This window comes from Myotis myotis, unplaced genomic scaffold (assembly GCF_014108235.1).
Source record: "Myotis myotis isolate mMyoMyo1 unplaced genomic scaffold, mMyoMyo1.p scaffold_m19_p_18, whole genome shotgun sequence".
Taxonomy (NCBI): Eukaryota; Metazoa; Chordata; class Mammalia; order Chiroptera; family Vespertilionidae; genus Myotis; species Myotis myotis.
The window spans coordinates 31,124,788-31,144,686 of NW_023416322.1; the positions used below are offsets into that span (position 1 = coordinate 31,124,788).

The window sequence follows — 19,899 nt, forward strand, 5'->3', positions numbered from 1 at the left end:
ACTTGAGTGTTGCCTTCTTCCTTGTACTTCAGTAGAACTTGACCTACTTTTCCTTTTTCCTCTTTTGTCGTGATTTTTCCCCCCATATGTGTCTCTATGTCTGCAAGGAGATGTATCGCCTTTTTTATTTTTTCTTTCAGAGCTAGACCTATGCCTTTCCCCCCCTCTTCCTCTTGGGCTTTTGGATCTTGCTTTTTCCCCCTTCCTGTCACTCTTTGAATGCCTGGATTTTCTCTCTCTATCCTCTTCCTCTTCTTTTTCTTTTATATCACGTTCTCCACGTTTCTTTTGGTGTTCCTTCTTTTTCTGCTTTTGTCCTGATGCTTGGAAATTTGGTCTCCTTTTAGAGTGATAGTATGCTTTAGCCAACTTGAATACCATCAGAAAAAATTCTTCAAAGTCTAATTTCTGGTTGTGGTCTATGTCAAGGATATCCATGAATACTTCAGCAGTGTCTGGGTCATCTGGATTCTGTACAGAAGATATACAGAAGGGAGGGTCCATTAGGCAGACTCACGTGGTCAAATAAATAATGCAAAGTCAATTTAGGGAATGTGAATTTTTGCTACTTAAATTGAAAACAAATCAGGTGTTTTTTAACTTAAGATAGTTTAGCTTATTGTGACTCTGGAGAAAATTAGAGGTAATAGAGTAAAAGAAACAAATATTAAATACATGTGGTGACATGAAGAGATTTGTTAGCCGAGTTCCTCTTTTTCCTACTTCAAATATCAAAAGGTTATAAAGCCAATAATTGAACTATCTTTTAAACATACTATCTTAATATTCATTATGTAGGAAGAATATTGTGAAGGTCTAACTAATTGGTATTTATTTCTTTGTCATTAAATATTCATATTATCATCCTTCATAGAGGGTATGTGTATGGTGGATATAAAGATATAAAGGGAGAAAACAAATTTATATCTGTTTTGAAATGCGATCAATTCAATTTTGTGAGATTATTAATGAATCCTGAGGTGTTATACTCTAATCCTGGCAAATATCTTTACCTTTAGGATTGGGCGAAACTCTATTTCCAGAAGTTCCTTCAGCTCTTCTTTGCTCAGTGTGTCAGTTTCTTTGTCTGTTTTTGAATATTGTTGGAATAGGTCAATGATGGCAATGATGTTTTCCAGAAGAGTAGACATCCTTTGAAAATATAGGTGAACCTAGAAAGAAGAAATAAAAATTTACTTTTCTTGTACTATTTTTTTTTAGGTCATATCAATTATTATTGTGACTTTTCACATTTTAAACCTACATTATCTCCTAAAGTTCATCTTTTAAAATGGAAGTTAGCTATGAAAACTTAGCTTTACTATGTGTATAGTGAAAATCAACAGAGAGTTTCAATGAATTATGAAACCTGTCTATTTCTTGTTCATGAACCTATTTATAGCAAGATTTAGATAGTCTCATAGACCTCACTGTGCTCTAGATAAGACCATCCTTCTTGCCCATAGTAGGATAGTAGGAAGCCACTGATCAAAAGCAGCAGAATTTACTCATACCAATTTGCTGAAAAATCAATTCTCTAGAAGCAAATTTGCTAATTGATTAGTTTGAGAGATAATTTCCTGGAAGCCAAGTGACTGAGACTCTAATTGAACATTCTTTTTCTTTTCCCCAACAATTCATGATGGTTACAATTGAATGGTATGACTTTAATGGATTTTCCATACTATAAAAAATTTTTTGTTGAATGGCTTTTACTTTGCCACTTAAGAAATAGTATGGCTTATAGAGTTTTGGAAATATTTTAGACCAATTAGAAATTTTGTGGTAAAGGAGATATTTGGGTTTAAAATGGAAAACCAGGAAGGAACTAACCTTATTGATTAGTTGAAGACTGAGGTATAGGGAGTTGTGCAATGTATCTAACATGGGCATCTTTAGTGCTGCCACGGAGGCAGGAGAGGCTCTTGCCACTGCTGCTGCACTTGCAGCCATTAGCCCAGCTTGTGGCTGAGCGGAGCTCCCCTTGTGGGAGCGCACTGACCACCAGGGGGGCAGCTCATGTGTTGAGCGTCTGCCTCCTGATGGTCAGTGTGTGTTATACCGACTGGTTGTTCCCGGTCGTTCCGCTGTTAGGGTCAATTTTCACATTTCCCTTTTATTATATAGGATGATCCTAGTTCAGCCATGGGCAAACTACGTCCCGCGGGCCGGATCCAGCCCGTTCGGCTGTTCTATCCGGCCCGTGGAGCCGAAAGAGCAGAGGGTTCTCTTGCTCCCCCCTCCGCTCCTTCACCAGCAGCAGTGTTAACATGGCAACGTCGGGAAACACGGCCGCAGCTCCTTCTTCTGAGTCTAGTTTAAGAACCCATTGTGGCCCTCGAGTCAAAAAGTTTGCCCACCCCTGTCCTAGTTGAAAGCTCAGCAAGGCAGAAAGAATGAAGAAAAAGTAAAAGAGCAAATGTGTGGGGAAATAAAAATGGATAATGATTGCATAAAATCATCAGCAGCAGCATCATATCTTTCAGGATTTAGGACTGATAGAACTAAGATACATAACAATCCTATATAATAAAACCCTAATATGCAAATCAACTGAATGGTGGAATAACTGGTCACTATGATGAGCACTGACCACCAGGGGGCATTCGCTCAGGAGCTGCCCCCTGGTGGTCAGTGCACTCCCACAGGGGGAGCGCCGCTCAGCCAGAAGCTGGGCTCACAGCCGGCAAGCGCAGAGGTGATGGCAGGAGCCTCTCCTGCCTCTGTGACAGTGCTAAGGAACAGCGAGCTGAGCAGTAAGGAGCAGCAAGTAAGCAGGCGGTAAGGAACGAGGAGTCCCAGACTGTGAGAGGGACCCCGAACTGCGAGAGGGATGTCTGACTGCCAGCTTAGGCCTGATTCCTGGCCTAAGTTGGACATCCCCCAAGGGGTCCCAGATTGTGAGAGGGCACAGGCCGGGCTGATGGACCTCCCACCCCAGTGTATGAATTTCATGCACCAGGCCTCCAGTATCAGATAAGGCTAGAGAGGGTAAATGGAGTCCAAGTATTGTAGGATACTTGAGTGTTTGAGTTTGGTTAAAATATTTTTTAATATACTCAGTAAGTTGAGGACAGATGCTGTTCTTTCTAGGGCAAGCATAAAAATAAGAGTAAGGAAATATGTAATTAATAATCTAGAATGTGGAAAATTAACTAACAAATACTTAATTCATCCAAAAAAGTCAAGAAGAGAAAAGGAAAGTAAAACAGGTGAGATAATAGAAACCTACTAATAATATGGTAAATTTAAATCCAATAGTACAGTAATAACAATGAATATAAATGGACTAAATACTCATTTAAAAACAAAGTTTGTCAGTCTAGCATTTAAAAAAACTGTATGCTGCCTATAAGAGACACACATTAAATATGACAATAGTTGAAAGTAAGAGGATAGAAAAGGATAGTATTAAACATTAAAATAATTCTGTTGTTACTATGTTAATATTTGTAGAGTAGACTTTAAGGCAAAAAGCATTACTAGGGGAATATTTCATACCAATCAAAGGTCAATTCATTAGGAAGACATAAAAAATCTAAGTTGATATGTACCTAATAACATAGTCTCAAAAGACATAAAACAAAAACTGATGGAATTATAAAAAGAACTAGACAAATCTATAATCAAAGGAGGTAAACACACCTCTCTCAGCAACCAATAAAACAAAAGAACAAAAATTGTAATGATATAGATTTCCACAAAATTATTAATTAAAAACAGTAACATATTGAACAGTGCACCTAACAAATCTAGAATACACATCCTTTTGAAATAACCATGAAACATTTTAAAATTTACTGTATGCTGGTTCATAAAGCAATTTTCAACAAATTGTAAAGCATTTAAATAAGTAGAAAATTATGCTTTGTTCATAATCTCAGTGTTAAGATGTCACTGTAAATTCACATATAGATGTAATAAAATCCCATTCAGAACATCTGAAGGTTTTTTTTTTATGTGACATCTCTGGAGAAGTCACATTTTCTTTTTTTAAAAATAATTTTTAAAAAATATATTTTTATTGATTTCAGAGAAGTAGAGAGAGATAGAAACTTCAGTGATGAGAGAGAATCATTGATTGGCTGCCTTCTGCATGTTCCATACTGGGGATTGAGCTGCAACCTGGGCATACACCCTGATAGAGAATTGAACCGTGACCTCCTGGTTCATAGGTTGATGCTCAACCACTGAGACACGCCGGCTGGGCCCTCTGAAGTTTTAAAAGTAAATATTGATAAAGTAATTTCTAAAATTTATATGAAGGCCAAGATGAACTAAGACAACTTTGATGAAGACAGACTTTGTGGACATACTAGTACTAGATGTCAAAGTGTATTATAAAGGAAGACAGCATGACATCAGTGGAAAGCTGAATGAATGGATCAGCGAAAGGTAATATAGTCCAAAATCAGACATATATCACTCTGGACATTTGATTTATGACAAAAGTGATGGTGCTGAGTTCATTGGATTTCCATAATAAAAAAAAATTAGTTCTCAGGTGGATCTTACATGTAAAAGTAAAAGAAGATAACATAGGAGAATATCTTCAAGAACTTGGGTAGAAAAATACCTTTTAAATAAAACTCATAAAGAGAAAAATTGAACTGCATTAAAAGTAGGAATCCTTGTTAAAGCAGGGAAGAGAAATCCACAGAGTGGGAGCATATATGCAACACATTTAACAAATAAAGAGCTGTTTGACATCAATCTTAGTAATATTTTCTTGGATCTGTCTCCATGGGAAAGGGAAAAAGAAGCAAAAATAAACAAATTAGACTACATAAAAACTAAAACGTTTGTGCACAGTGAAGGAAGCCATCAACAAAATGATAACTTACTAAATGGGAGAAGATATTCACAAATGATAAGGGGTTAATATTCAAAATATATAAGGAAGTCACACAACTTAACATAAAAATAATAAGCAATACAACTTATAAAGTGAGCAGATGATGTGAATAGACATTTCTCCAAAGAGCATGTACAGACAGCCAACACACCAACAGACATATCATCAGGGAAATGTAAATCAAAACCACAATGAGATATCACCCAACTGTTGTCAGAATGGCTATTATCAAAAAATCAACAAACAACAAGTGTTGGCAAGGATGTGGAAAAAAGAAAAGATTTGTGCACTGTTAGTGTGATAATAAATTAATGCATCTACTATGGAAAACAGTATGAAAATTACTCAAAAAAGTAAAAATAGAGCTCCCATATGACACAGCAATACCACTGTTGGGTATTTATCTGAAGAAAACAAAAACACTACTTCTAAAAGATATATGCACCCTTCTGTTCATTGCATCATTATTTACAATAGCCAAGAAGATATGGAAGCAACCAAGGTGTCTATTGATCAATGAATGGATAAAGAATATATGGTACAGATATATAATGAAATATTTCTCAGCAATAAAAAAAGGAATGAAATCTTGCCATTTTCAACAATAGGAATGGATTTAGAGGGTAATTTTGCCAAGTAATATATGTCAGACAGAGAAAGATAAATAGCATATGATTTCACTTATTTGTGCAAGCTAAAAAACCAAAAAACAAATGAATAAACCAAACCAAACAGAAACAGATCCATAGATACAGAGAACAAGCTGATAATTGCCAAAGGGGAGGGAGGTGGGTAGATGGTGAAAAAAGATGGGGATAACAACTAGATTTTGGCTCTAGCAAAGATTTTTTTCTCACCATTTCTATTATTCCCATCATCTCTTACCTAAAACTACAGCCCATCCATCTCTCTGCTCTGACTCTTGTGGTCTTATTATCCCTTTTTCCACTTAGCAGCCCAGAATGATATTTTTAAAACATGTCCTCAATTGTGTTACTGCCCCAGTCAATGACTTCTCATATACTTAAAATGATGTACAAACTCTGCTATGCTCCTTCTTATATGGTCTACCCCAGTCTGTCTTTCTGACATCACCATATACTCCCTGTTCCTCTAGTTAAATATACTCTAGGCACACCAGCTTCTTTATTTCTTCAAAATAGTTTACTTCTGCTTTAAAATCTTGCCCCTTGCCTTGACTGGTTCTTTTTGTCTTTAAGATCTCAGCTCAAAAGATGATTTGCTAGAGAGGTATTTCCTGGCCATTCTTTTTCTGCATCTAAAGTTCTCTCCTCTTATTATTCTACCTCATCACTCACTTATTTTCTTCATTATTTTTATTACTCTGTGAAATTTTACTTATTCATCATTTACTGAAAGTCTTCCCCTACTAAAATGTAGCCTTTTAAGAGTAGGGAGATTATCTTGTTCACTGTTGCATAATCAGTTAAAAGCAGCACTTGGCAACTATAAGGTAGTTAATATATATTTGTTGAATGAATGAATAAATGGAAACTACAACAATATGAAGAGAATACTGAGTAGCCTCATAGAAAAAATTTAGGCCCTTATTTTTCTTCTGTATTGAAATAAACTTTTAGTAACAGCTCCACCAAAGGTAAAGAACCCCGTACACTAAGCATATCAAACTCTCAGCCTGCAGGCCGCATGCCTGGTTTATTTGGCCCATGTTAGCCCTTGAGTTTGACATGCGTATCCCCCACCCAGAACTTTTGCCTTGGAGTACAAGAACATCCAGAATTCTACCTTGCCACCAAGTAGGCAAAGCTAGGTGCATTCCCTCTTACTTACTTCACCAGAAGAGCAAGTAGAATGTAGCCAGAAGGAGCTTGCTGGGTGCTGAAGTCTGTGATAATAACCTTTTTATAGATGGCCTGTCCAAGGAGGAGCCATCCCCTGTGGGTTGGTCTGATTCATTTCTAACCAAACCCAGATCCACCCATATCTCCACCTCTATTTCTCTACTGACATGTGTTTACTTCTTAACTTCCTCACGTACTCACCTGTACTTGCTTAAGTTCCAAAATTATATGAACCCCATATATTGGAGAATTTATGGATGGTTTCCTTTAGCTATCATAGATTCTTTGTGTGCAGGGTTCACACTTACTTTTTAAAAATTGACTTGGTAGGTGCTTGGTAAATATCTATTGATAAATGCACTATCTTATTCTTGTTCTTAAAGGGATAGAATATGCATTTATGGAAAACTTTAATTTATGGTAGGAAGACATCACAAGCACCTACCTGCATTAAAAAAAACCCTCATCCAAGGACATGCTGAGAGAGAGAGAGAGAGAGAGAGAGAGAGAGAGAGAGAGAGAGAGAGAAACATTGATTGGTTGCCTTCCATACACTCCCCATCTGGGAATTGAACCTGCATCCCAGGTATATTCCCTGACTGGGAACCAAACCGGCAACCTTCCAATACACAGGACCATGGTCAACCAACTGAGCACCTCCGATCAGGCTGCATGTCCCTTTTTATTAATGAATTCCATTGCTGGATACTGGGAGAACTTACCATGGGATGAATGTTCATCTAGAAATTATGATGAAGGGAGAGAAAAGAGGCAAATTTAATTTTGTCTTTTCAAAAGAGAGCAAGACAATGAGCTTTTGGATTATAAGCGGTAAGCACTAGCATTTAGCATGAGTTTATTAGGCAAGAATCATTAGTCTATTTTACATTGTTTTCAAGCTTATCACATTGGTGTATTAGAGACATGTTCCACATCTTCTTCCTTTGGGTTAAAGCATGCTTTTATTTTTCATTTATTCTCAAAAATATACAGGAGACTCCTATTTTGACCTTACTCTTGGTTTCCAGACTGTGTCAGACCTTACCTCTCTATTTGAATGTGTCTTGTTACCTCTGTCCATAGTGTTTAAATCTGAACTTATTATCATGCCCTATAACAAAATGTACTTCTTACAGATGTCCACATGTTGGTTAATTACATCCACATCCACTGATTTTCTCAAGCTACACAAAGTAATTTTTTACTACTCCCCATTCTTTTCCTCCATGAACATGCCACACCATGTAAACTGTACCTAGCCTTATATTCTTTGTATGTGGGCCTCTTCCCTATATCCAGTGCTGCAATTTTAATTCTGGACCTCACCATCTTTTAACTGAGTATTTGTAAACAGTGTCACAACCAGCCCCTCTACGAATAGGCTGCCTGAATCACCTGATATTATCCTGTCCTTCCCTCCATGGCTTCTCCTTGCCTATAGAATTCCAAACTCCTTTACTGTCATACAAGCTCCTTCACAATAGGTACAAATCTGTATCTTTCCAGCTGCTTATCTTATCACCTCTATTTTATGTGAAAGTCACTCTCTAGACTGATTAAAATTCCTTGAATGGCCTGACCGCTTTGGCTCAGCAGATAGAGCGTCGGCCTGCGGACTCAAGGGTCCCAGGTTCCATTCCGGTCAAGGGCATGTACCTTGGTTGCGGGCACATACCCAGTAGGGAGTGTGCAGGAGACAGCTGATCGATGTTTCTTTCTCATCAATGTTTCTGACTCTCTCTATCCCACTTCCTTCCTCTCTGTAAAAAATCAATAAAATATATTTAAAAAATTCCTTGGATGAACCTTTTGTGGTCCACCACTGTTCACAATCTCTGATTGCTGTCCTTACTAACTGGACAGTCCCTCGACCTTACCTTCTCTTCATCTTCGAAGACGCTTGATAATCATCATCTTCTTCATAAAGCCTTACCTGATATCTACAAATAGATTGCTATTCCCTCATATATAGTATTATGTATTTATCTCTCTTGTAGCACTGGTAGTTTTATTTTAATTATTTGCTTATGTGCCTGCACCCCACCTCCCAAATTGTGTTTCTTCTTACTCTGTATTGCCTGGGTCGCAATCATCTTTAGTGTGCTAGGACCCTATAACAATTCTTAGGACATGACCAGATAAGAAATGCAAGTTTGTAGATTATCTTATTTAGAGCCAATGAGATAGAAAGATGTTTTGGATTTTAAAAACTGTGTTTAATATTCTCATTTCTAACTTTATTTGACCATGACTTCTTTCTTTTGTGGAACATTAACATTCACAGAACACAGATCTTCATTTTCTCTTCCTCTTGGTTTAAATTGTCTTTGTGTGCATGTAGCTATTGTGTTTTTGTCTCTCTCTCACCATGCTGTAATAATAATAACAGTATGATGCTTCATGCCTATTATGTGCCAATAATGTACTAAGATTTTGCACATATTGCTTCTAATGTTCAGAACAATATCATGAGGTCATCATTATCATCCCTATTTTTGAGATGAGGAAACTGATAGGAATATGATGCCCAAGGTTACCCAGTGAGTAAGTTACAAAACTAGGATCAATTCCAGGTCTTCTGATTCCAACTCCCACACTATTTCCACGACATCACGTTGTACTGGGTGTGGACTACTCTTTTTTATTTTTGTTATCTTTCTTTATATGTTTACTGTTTAAAACATTGGTTCTCTCAAAGTGCCCCAAGTCCTGGGCATTCTTATCTGTGGGGATTATTGCAGAAGCAGCAGAAAGAAAAGACCAGGGAGAGTGAGTGAGCTGAGAAAAGTGGAGTCCAGAGAGTGGCAAGGATGGAGTAAACTGGGATCTAACCTTTTGATGGCCTGAAGATCCAAATCTTGCATATTTATGTTATTATGGAGGGCAGTCTCTAAGAGTCTGTTTCAGGACTGTTTTGTTGACCATGTTATGATCATTATATTTTATCAATAACTTGGATGAAAATGTCAACAGATGGCAAAATTTCTTAGGATAGACTGAGGATTTGAGAAGATTTCAGCTTGTCTCACCAAATAGCTCAAATTTCATAAAATGAATTTTATAGAAATGAAAGTAAAATTCTGACTTTGCTAAATTCAACATCTAATGACTGGGAAGAACTCATGAGTAAAAAAAGGTATGGTGACAGTGACAGTGTGACTTAGTAGCCGAAAAGGTAATGCTGATTTGGGTTGCATTAAAAGATGTACTAGCAGAACAACATAAGTGGCAGTGTTGTTCTCTTGGCATTTGTCAGCTTGTTTCTCTGACTGTTTGTTCAGGTCTGATGACCACTTTTCAATAGGGATGTGGACAGTTGTTACGTATTCTGAGTAAAGTAAGGAGGATGATTAGGTAGATGAAGGAACCAAGTGAAAAGCAGGTAGATAGGAGATGGATATCTGTCTTCATTATATGAGTGGCGGTTATATGGAAGAGAGATTATACTTGAGTTGTATCAAAAACTCAGATAAATGGATAGAACCCATTGGAGGCATATTTTGGCTTTGTACAAGGAAGAACTTTTTAATATCAGAATTCTCCAAACATGAAAATCATTATCTTTGGAGCTAGTTCGTTCTCTGTCACTGCCTAGAGAATCTTGAACTGAATGAGATGTTGGCAATTAACTAGTCTAGTCTCCTCATATTGTAGTTGAAGACAAGTAGGTCTAGTGTTGTATGACTGATAAATCTAAGGATTGGGACCCAGGCCTCCAACCCAGGACTTTTCTTTCCAAATCCTCTATGCATCACACCAGGTTATATCAGTTACTTGGAGATGAGATGGGGATATTTTGGAGGGGAGTTAAGTAGAGGAATATTGGGTGGAAGTCTGATAAGTCCCTGTTTCAACCTGAGAGCTGTAATTCTAAGATCCAAGTAAATCTATGTTTTAATTGAATTTATTGAGGTGACATTGGTTAGTGAAATTATATAGGTTTCAGGTGTACAGTTCTATAATACATCATCTGTATATTGTGTGTTCACCAACCCTCAAGTAAATATCTCGGTTCAGCTCAGCTCAGATGGCTCTTTGACCAGTGCAGGTTAGTAACTGTAGGGAAACAGGACTATCAATTCTACTTCATAGTATGAACAGGACAGCCTTTGGGTTTCAATGCCCTACTTCTTGCCAACAGAGCTGATCCCTCTGGAATTTTAGCTTTTTACATTCAGCATCCCAAAGTATTTTTTCTTTAAGCCTTTAAAATTAGTGTTCATTGAATAGTGAACTTGGAGATAGATTCTTCTCTATCCTCATAGAGAATCTATTCTTCATTTCATTGCTATGAGACAATGAAATGGTTTCAGATGTGTTTTGGTGTTTGCATTTACATATTGTGTCTGTCAGGATTGGCTTAGGAATGAAGAAAACTCCACAAAGTCAGTAGTTATTGACAAATCACCAATTATAGGATTTCAATTTCAGTCATTCAATTGTTCATCCCTCATATTTTCTTCAATTGTTGGAAAGGTGTTATGTTGCCATAATGCCTCTGGGCTGCTGATGTGGGTCAGGTTGTCCTAGTTTAAGGGATCAGCCCTTTGAGATGTGTGACTGAAGCTGTAGGAGTGAAGGGGAGTTGGACTTTGTGGTTAAAAGATTTCCCAAAACAGTTGTCGTCATCTCCTGGGAGGTGCTCTTTTGTGGTTGAAGTTTTTCCAGATTGAATATTCTCATGGATTCCTTGGCATAGTTATAGCTGATGTTCCTGTTTAATCATATAATTGTGGAGTAGTATCTGACAAGGACATGTTTACTGGGAGCTTGTATTTGGACAAAAGTGAAGGAAAGTATGTTGATCCCAATAAAAATTTTCAAGTTGCCTATAGTGACCTCAGATTCTGTTTTCTTCAGCCTCTTCTCCCCCCCCCGCCTCTCTCTCTCTCTCTCTCTCTCTCTCTCTCTCTCTCTCTCTCTCTCTCTCTCCCTGTGTGTAACATGTCATTTCAGTGTCTGCAGAAGCAGAAGTGACATACACAGACATACACACACACAATGAGAATTTGAGCGAGACAGACAGAACAGAGAAAATTACAATGAAAGCTAAATCTTTGGAATAGTGAAGACATTCTCAAGGAAGAACTTATATCAATAAGCTATTATTTTTTTCTAAAAATTATGGTGCTTTGTTGAATTCCTTTGATACAATTGCAGAGATGGCCAGAAGCATTGTAGGTTGTGAAGGGAGTTACATTTATGCAGTAACTATGTTATAGGAAAGTTTTTTTCTAATGCTTAGGAATAAAAGCAATAACAGAAAAAAATAATAGATGGAATAATGGAAGTTAAGGAAAAAGTCTTCATGATTTACTTTTGAATGGTTATCAACAGAGAGATTGTGAGATTTTTAGAGTGGCCATATTAGCAAGACTAATATCAGTAGTGAAAGAAGGACCATTCTATGTCCCATAGGAACAGTGAGTTTGGTGACAAGTGGTACAGCATTAAGAAACTGAAAAAAAAAAGAAAGAATTCAAGAACAAGCTAGGCAGGGACATTATAGTCATTCTGAACAGATTTTACCAATGTCATTGTTCAGCCAGCATCTAGAATAGGCCAGTGACTACAGGAGAATGTGGAAGATCAGGAGGGTTTGGAACTTGGAATAAATTCCCACTCCTCTTTCTTACCTGCTCCCTTGTGTTTAGGGACATTATAGACATATAGTTTAGGATGTATTCTGGAGGCACATTTTCTGCAGGTATCTTAGGGAAGCTCCGATTAAGAGATAGGCCAGGGTATTAAGAGATGAATGAATCAGTTATTCATTAAACAAGCATTTGTTTTCAGCTAACTTCTCACCAGTCACCATGCTTGTCAGAGGACTATCAATGAAGAAGACATGTGTCCTGTCCTCAAAGAGTTCATAATCTAATGAAGAAAGCAGACATGTAAACAATGTGATGTGTGTTATCATAAAGGCATTTGTAAATTATTATTCGAGAACAGATGAGGAAGCAACTCATTCTCTTCTATTTTTAACATTTTCCCTCAGCTTTATTGAAGAATAATTGACAAATAATTATATACACTTAAAGTGTACAATGTTCTGATTTGATACACATTGTGGAGTGATTACCAACACTGAGATAATTAATTACCTCATATACTTTTTTTGTGTGGTGGGAATGCTTAAAATATACTGGCAGGAACTTTTTTTTTTAAGGAACTTTTAAGTATACAATATAATACTATTGACTATAGTCACCATGATTAATATTAGATCCTCAGAACTTATTTTGCTTATAACTGAAAACTTACAGTCTTTGACCTAAATTTTTCTTGTCCTCTACTCCCCAGCTCCTGCAAGCCACATTTCTATTCTTTGTTGCTATGAAATTGACTTTTTTTTAAAGATCCCACATATAAGTGATACCATACAGTATTTGTCTTTTTCTGTCTGACTTAATTCATTTGGAATTCCAGGCTTATCTATGTTGTCACAAAAGGCAGGATTTTTTTTTTTAAGGCTGAATAACTTGCCAGGTTATAAATATATCCTACAATATCTACATCCATTCATCTATTGTAGGGCATTTTGGTTGATCTATATCTTATCTATTGTGAATAATATTTTAATGAACATAGGAATGAAGATATCTCTTTGAGATAATTAATTTCATTTTCTTGGATATATACCCAGGTGCAGGGTTGCTGGATTGAATAGCCATACAATTTTTAATTATTTGAGGAAGCTTTAATATGGTTTCCCAAAAATGTTTATTTAGATCCTTTGCCTATTTTTAAAGTTGGGTTATTTGCTTTTATGCTATTGACTTGTATAAGTTCTTTATGTAATTTTGATATTAATCCCTAATCAGATATATGGCTTGTAAATATTTTCTCTTATTCTGAAGGTTGCTTTTTTCAATATATTGATTATTTCCTTTGCTGCATAGAACTGTTTAGTTTGATGTAGTTCCACTCCTTTATTTTAATTCATTCTTTTAGACAGATCATAAGGAGGTGGTATTTGAACTGAGGTCTAAAGAATGCATTTATTGGATTGTGTGGGAAAGAAGAGGAGATGGATTTGAAAGGCCTTTTGGAAAGGATTTGAAAGCCATGGTAAGTGAATATTATCTTATTTACATTGGTTAACAGCTGAAGAGTTTTTAAGTAGAAAAGTGACAGGATCAGATTATTTTTATTTAAAATAACTTTGCTAAGAATATGGATGGTGAATTGAGTTTTGATACATTCAAGGATGCTCACATTTTGAAAAAAGAAGAGAGATAGTTTCAAACAGAAGTGTTGCTTTTGGAGAAGGAAGCAGACATTTCAAAAGTAAAGCTCACAGATACATTGAAGTGGGGGCTGAGGGAGGGTGAAGAACAAGAGGCAATAGTTTAGAGCAATCATGCCAAACTTGCGGCCTGTAGGCTGCATGCCTTGTTTATTTGGCCCGTGTTAGCCTTTGAGTTTGACATGCTTGGTTTAGAGTCTTGACAGGCAGCTTTGAGAGGGGGAAGCTCAATAAAGTAGGATGTGACAGGTGAATAGAAGAAAACTATTGGGGAAAAAAGAAAATGATGGTGAAGCTAGGAAAGGAGTTTAGATGGGCAGGTGATGGGGAGTTGGAATCAACAATATCAGGACCCTAGGGTCATCTTTTAGGCCAGAATTTTAACTTGGGAAGTAGGAAAAACTGAAAAACCAAGAATAGATCCTAACATGAGACACCGAGGCACAAGGAACCAGGTAGAGACCTTGCTATCCCAACTGAGAGGGGTCAAAGCTAGATTAGCAGCACAGGCGCCCTGAACTTGATTCCTGAGCTTTGGGGAACTTCCATCCTTAAATTCCTCCTGCTGAAGGTCAGTGTTTGTTCTGCCTGATGGAAATCTCACAGAGAAGTACAAACTTCCAGAACCTGAGGACCCCTCTATCTGTTCTGCACCCACTTTTTTCAACTTTGACTTTAGTCTCTTTCTGCAAACCTCCTGGTTATTTGTCCATCATAACTCATCACCTCCACCCTGTAGATTAGGCAGATGTTTGATTGATAATCTCCATGATTATTGGTGTAGCCTTGGTTTAGACTTTGAGTACACCACACCCCAGTATAATCAGGGGAGGGCCCAAAGTAGCGCACCTGGCTTAGTTGTGTGGCCAGAAGGGTTGCACAGTCTAATGTCTGGGAACTGATGGGTTCATAAGGTGAATATCAGAACCAGGTTTTTAAAAGATATTTACTATTAATTATTTAATGTCTTATCATCAGAGACTGTAGGCTATATGATGTTGATTTTCCAGAATTTATTCCTTGATAGCCCGAATGATCTATTTTTCTGACTGCATAACGTATTCTAGAAGAATGCAATGTTTGTAATAGCTTGAGCTGGATAATCTGTTTTTTAGTTTTTAAAAACAGCTTTATTGAGGTATAATTGATATACTAAGAATGGTGCATATTTAATGTGTATACTGTAATTTGATGAGTTTGGACATGTGCAAACACCTGTAATATCATCACCACAATCAAAATAATAGACATATACAAAATCTCCCAGTTTCCTCTGTCCTTTGGTGTGGTGTGATGGTGGTGGTGGTGGTTGTGTGTGTGTGTGTGTGTGTGTGTGTGTGTGTGTGTGGTATGAGACTCACTTTCTCTTTTTTCTTTTTTTGACACCTACCCTCTTAACAAAGATTGAAGTGCACAATATACTGTATTGTTAACTAAAGGTGCTTTGTCGTACAGCAGATCTCTAGAACTTAAGCATCTAGCATAATAAACTTTATATAATTTATTAAACAACTCCCCCTTTCCTGCTTCCACTGCTCCTGGCAACTGTGATTCTGTTCTCTGCTTATGTAAATTTGACCATTGACCATTTTATTTATTTATTATTTTTTAAGTCCTTACCCGAGGATATGCGAACATGCTGAGAGAGAGAGGAAGGGAGAGAGAGAGAAACATCAGTGTGAGAGAGAAACATCAATCACTTGCCTTCTATTTGTACCCCGACCAGGGATCAAACCTGAACGTATGTGCTCTGACTGGGAATCAAACCGGCAACCTTTCGGTGCACGGGATGACACTAACCTCACTGAGCCACTCCCACTGGACTAAGTTTAACTATTTTAGGTACCTCATATAAGTGAAATCATATGGTATTTGTCCTTCTGTGACTTGGTTATTTCATTTAGCATAATGTCCTCTGGTTTCATCTATGTTGTTGCAAATGACAGACTTCATTCTTTTTAAAAAAAATATATTTTTACTGATCTCAGAGAGGAAGGGAAAGGGAGAGAGAGAGAGATAAAAACATCAAAGATGAGAGAGAATAATTGATCGGCTGCCTACTGCATGCCCCACACTGGGGATCAAGCCAGCAACCCGGGTATGTGTCCTAACTGGGAATTGAACTGTGACCTCCTGGTTCATAAGTTGATGCTCAGCCACTGAGCCACACCGGCTGGACCCTTTGCTGTAGGTTTTTATTTCCATGATAAAATGAATGATTAACCTTTTCTATTAATAGATAGAAACTCAGATTGGACAAATAAATAACCCATATTTAATTATATATTGTTTATTAGAGTTATAACTAAAGCAAAATTACAAAGAAAAGATGGAAAGAGAGAGGTGGAAAATATATGTCAGTAAATACTAATAAAAGTAATATCAGATAAAACAGAGTTGCTTAAATGGTCTGGAACAAGAATAACAACAAAAAAAAGGTTTGACCTAGATGACCTTCAGTGTCCTTTTCAGCTGTGAAATTCTGTTAAAAGTAATCATTGAGACTCTTTTATACTGTTCTTTCTTCTCTGTCCACTCATCAAACTCCCAAAACAAAGACAAAATAATTAACAAGTTTCATCAACAATTAAATGAAGACCATAATATCTAATTTTCAAAGTTAATACGATTATTAAATGGAATAATCCATGTAAAGCCCTTTACCACAGTCTACACATAGTAAGCCAAAAACAGATATTTAAAAAAGAGAGATGTAATGGAATTTATTAGTGTTACTACAACAACTTTGAATCCCTAAGCCAATAAATAAGTCTGATTTGTGTTTTTTTGTTTGTTTTTTTAGCTCCTTGGAAAACTGTGACTAGGTTTGAAATAGTTAATGATTAGGGCTGAAAAGGCTTTAAAAATTGACCTCTGAGATTAGGAAAACCAGTTGAAACCCAGTGAAATGAGAGTTTAGTTCTGTTCAGAGCCGGGAAAATGACAGGCACTCAATCAATGTTAGTTTCCCCCAAAATTTGGCCCCATATTCCACATATTTCCTCCTTTGTCTCATCTAGAAGATCCAAGGCCTAAAGAAAAGGAAAAAAGATCCAAGGCCTAGAAGCTTATTAAATCTAATAACAAAGAATCAAGTTACACTTTTAAAAGTGATCACTAAAGTGTTCTATGGCAGTGCATCTCAAAATGTGGTCTTAAGGTACATGTGAAGTAAAAATATATTATTTTCAGAATAATACGAAGACATTATTGGGTTGTGTTTTTTTTCTCCTCTCATTCTCTCTCAAGTGTATAGTAGAGGTTTTCAGATGCATGATATTACAACAGATTGAATGCAGATACAAGAATCCAGGTATTGTCTACATTAGTGAGATTTGCAAAAATGAAATAGTGATACTCTTTATATTAAGTTTTTTTTTTTTATAGAAAAATAGTTATTTTATTATCATTTTTAAATCCTCACCCGAGGATATGTTTTTATTGATTTGAGAGAGAGAGGAAGGGAGAGAAACATGGATTGGTTGCCTCCCATACCCATCCCATCTGAGGATCGAACCTGCAACCTAGGGATGTGCCCTGACTGGGAATCAAACCGAAACCTTTTGGTGTCTGGATGATGCTCCAACCAACTGAACCACCCAGCCAGGGCAGGTAAACTGTTATTTTTAAAAATGTGTTAACATGTATTGGATTTATTATTAAACTAGAGGTCCGGTGCAAGAATTCATGCATGGGTAGGGTCCCTTAGCCTGGCTGGTGATTGGGGCCAGTCAGGGCTGTCTCATCCAGTCCCAATCGGGGCTGATATGGGCCAGCCAGCCAGGGATGGACCACTGGAGGGCTCCAGGGTATGTCCAGCCCGTCTCACCCAGTCCTGATTGGCCACAAACTAACCTACTGGTCAGAGCATCTGCCCCCTAGTGGTCAGTGTGCATCATAGCGACTGGCTGAGCCGGTTAACGATGGGTCAGACACTTAGCATATTAGGCTTTTATATATATAGATAAGTAAATATTTTTTAACTTTTCTGTTTTAATTTCTTATATGGAAAATAGTGATAGATATAATCCATATAAACAAAAGCTCTTTGGGGTCCTCAGCACTTTTTAAGAGCAAAAAAATACCTGAGACAGAAAAGTCTGAGAATCACTTCTTTATGGAAATAATTGTTCATTAAAGAATTAAAAATCATTTATAAAGTAGATATGGAGAAAGCTATGGTTCCCTTTCATCCTGACCACAGTCATTGTGCTCAATTTCTAGGTTCTAAGTACTGTAAAGAATTAAAAAAATGTTTTTTCACTCAGTAAGTGAAGTAGATTTTCTTGCAATCATATTCTCTAAATAGAAGGCTGACAAGAGCCAAATCTGTACTAGAGACAAGAAATGTTGACTAAAGCTTGGAGACCTGCTGTACAAAATAGGTCCATTTTAGGATCATTCATAAATGCTTGGATCTCCTCTCAAGTTAGATCTTTTCCTGTATTCCCTGATTGGGTAGGGCTAGAGCATTGCTGTTTTCACCCGTAGGTATTCTATTCAAACCATTGTTCTCAAAATTATCTTGACTTAACCATAATTTGTCCCATGGGTTCCTGATTCCCAATCTTCAAGATGACCCGAGAATTTTCTTTCCTATATTCTCTGAAAACTCATAGCCAGATAATGCTTTTCACCTCTAAATCCTCAAGGGGATTAAGGAGTTAACACTTTGCCTCCCTCCAGCAAAATTACCTAAACTTGAATTAAGTCTCTCTCTCTTTGTCTGGTGTATGAGGTTGACTCCACAGAGCCTTCTTGATGTGACCTCTCTTTGTTCTCTAGAAAGATCTTGATTTCTCAGGTCCTTGAAGCAGGAATTATTCTGTTCTGTTTCTTTGTCCAGGTAGATTATTATTTTCTGCACTGCCACTCAAATGAATGTGATCTTCTACCTGTTTCTTTTACTTCACTTTTTTGGGGGCATCATTTAAGATGACTAATTTGTTTTGATCAGGAATCTTGGCAGTATTCTTTTTAATCAATTTGTTAAAGTTTGTGTTATCTCTTTAAAATTGACCAAGATCATGGTTCTGAATCTCTCAAGGTCATCCATTGCCATGTCTCACTTGGTCTATTTTCTGTATGGAGTCATTTAAAGAAGCAGAGTATAACAAAAATTATTTAAAAGTATTTCTTATCTCTGTGTGGGTCTCTCAAAGTACTTAAAAAGGGTTAAATTATGACTCTACCATAATACCTCTTAAAAATTCCTTTTCTTCTGCTTTCTAATGATCTCATATTCTGTAGCTGTCCCAAAGTCTCTTTCTGTCTATACTTTGTTTTTTGTGAGTGTAAACATGAGTTATTTTATTTCTTTGCCATACTTATAATGTCTATAAGATTCTTTAAGGATAAGAGGAAAAGAGGAAATTTGGATTATGATAAATGAGTTATTTTATTTTATTGATTTTTTACAGAGAGGAAGGGAAAGGGATAGAGAGTTAGAAACATTGATGAGAGAGAAACATCAACCAGCTGCCTCCTGCACACCCCCAACTGGGGATGTGCCCGCAACCAAGGTACATGCCCTTGACTGGAATCGAACCCAGGACCCTTCCGTCCACAGGCCAATGCTCTATCCACTGAGCCAAACCTGTCAGGGCAATAAATGAGTTTTTTAAAATTAGATTTATAGCTTTGGTCAGTGTGGCTCAGTTGGCTGGGCATCATCGCATGCACTGGGGGTTGCTGGTTCAATTCCTGGTCAGGGCACATGCCTGGGTTGCTGGCTTGATCCTGGTGAGGAGTGTGTGTGTAGGGGACAGCTGATCAATGTTCCACTCTCACATCGATGTTTCTCTCTCCCTCTTCCTTCCTCTGTCTCTATGAATCAATAAAAAATATATAAAACCAAAATAAAATTAGATTTATAGTTTTAGGCCATGTTAATTGACTCTCTACAGTAAGAAATGAAAAGATTAATAGGCATATACTTCTGTTCTCTTCCTCATTTATTTTATTCTATT

At 37.0% G+C, this 19,899-nt stretch overlaps 1 long non-coding RNA gene across 1 annotated transcript in view; it reads left to right on the forward strand.

Moving 5' to 3' along the window:
• The first annotated feature begins 13,633 nt into the window (after positions 1 to 13,633).
• Positions 13,634 to 19,899, forward strand: part of LOC118673050 — a 70,856-nt gene continuing 64,590 nt past the window's right edge. Inside the window, exon 1 of the long non-coding RNA XR_004973284.1 lies at positions 13,634 to 13,752. This is a non-coding gene — a long non-coding RNA (uncharacterized LOC118673050). The remainder of the gene's footprint in view (positions 13,753 to 19,899) is intronic.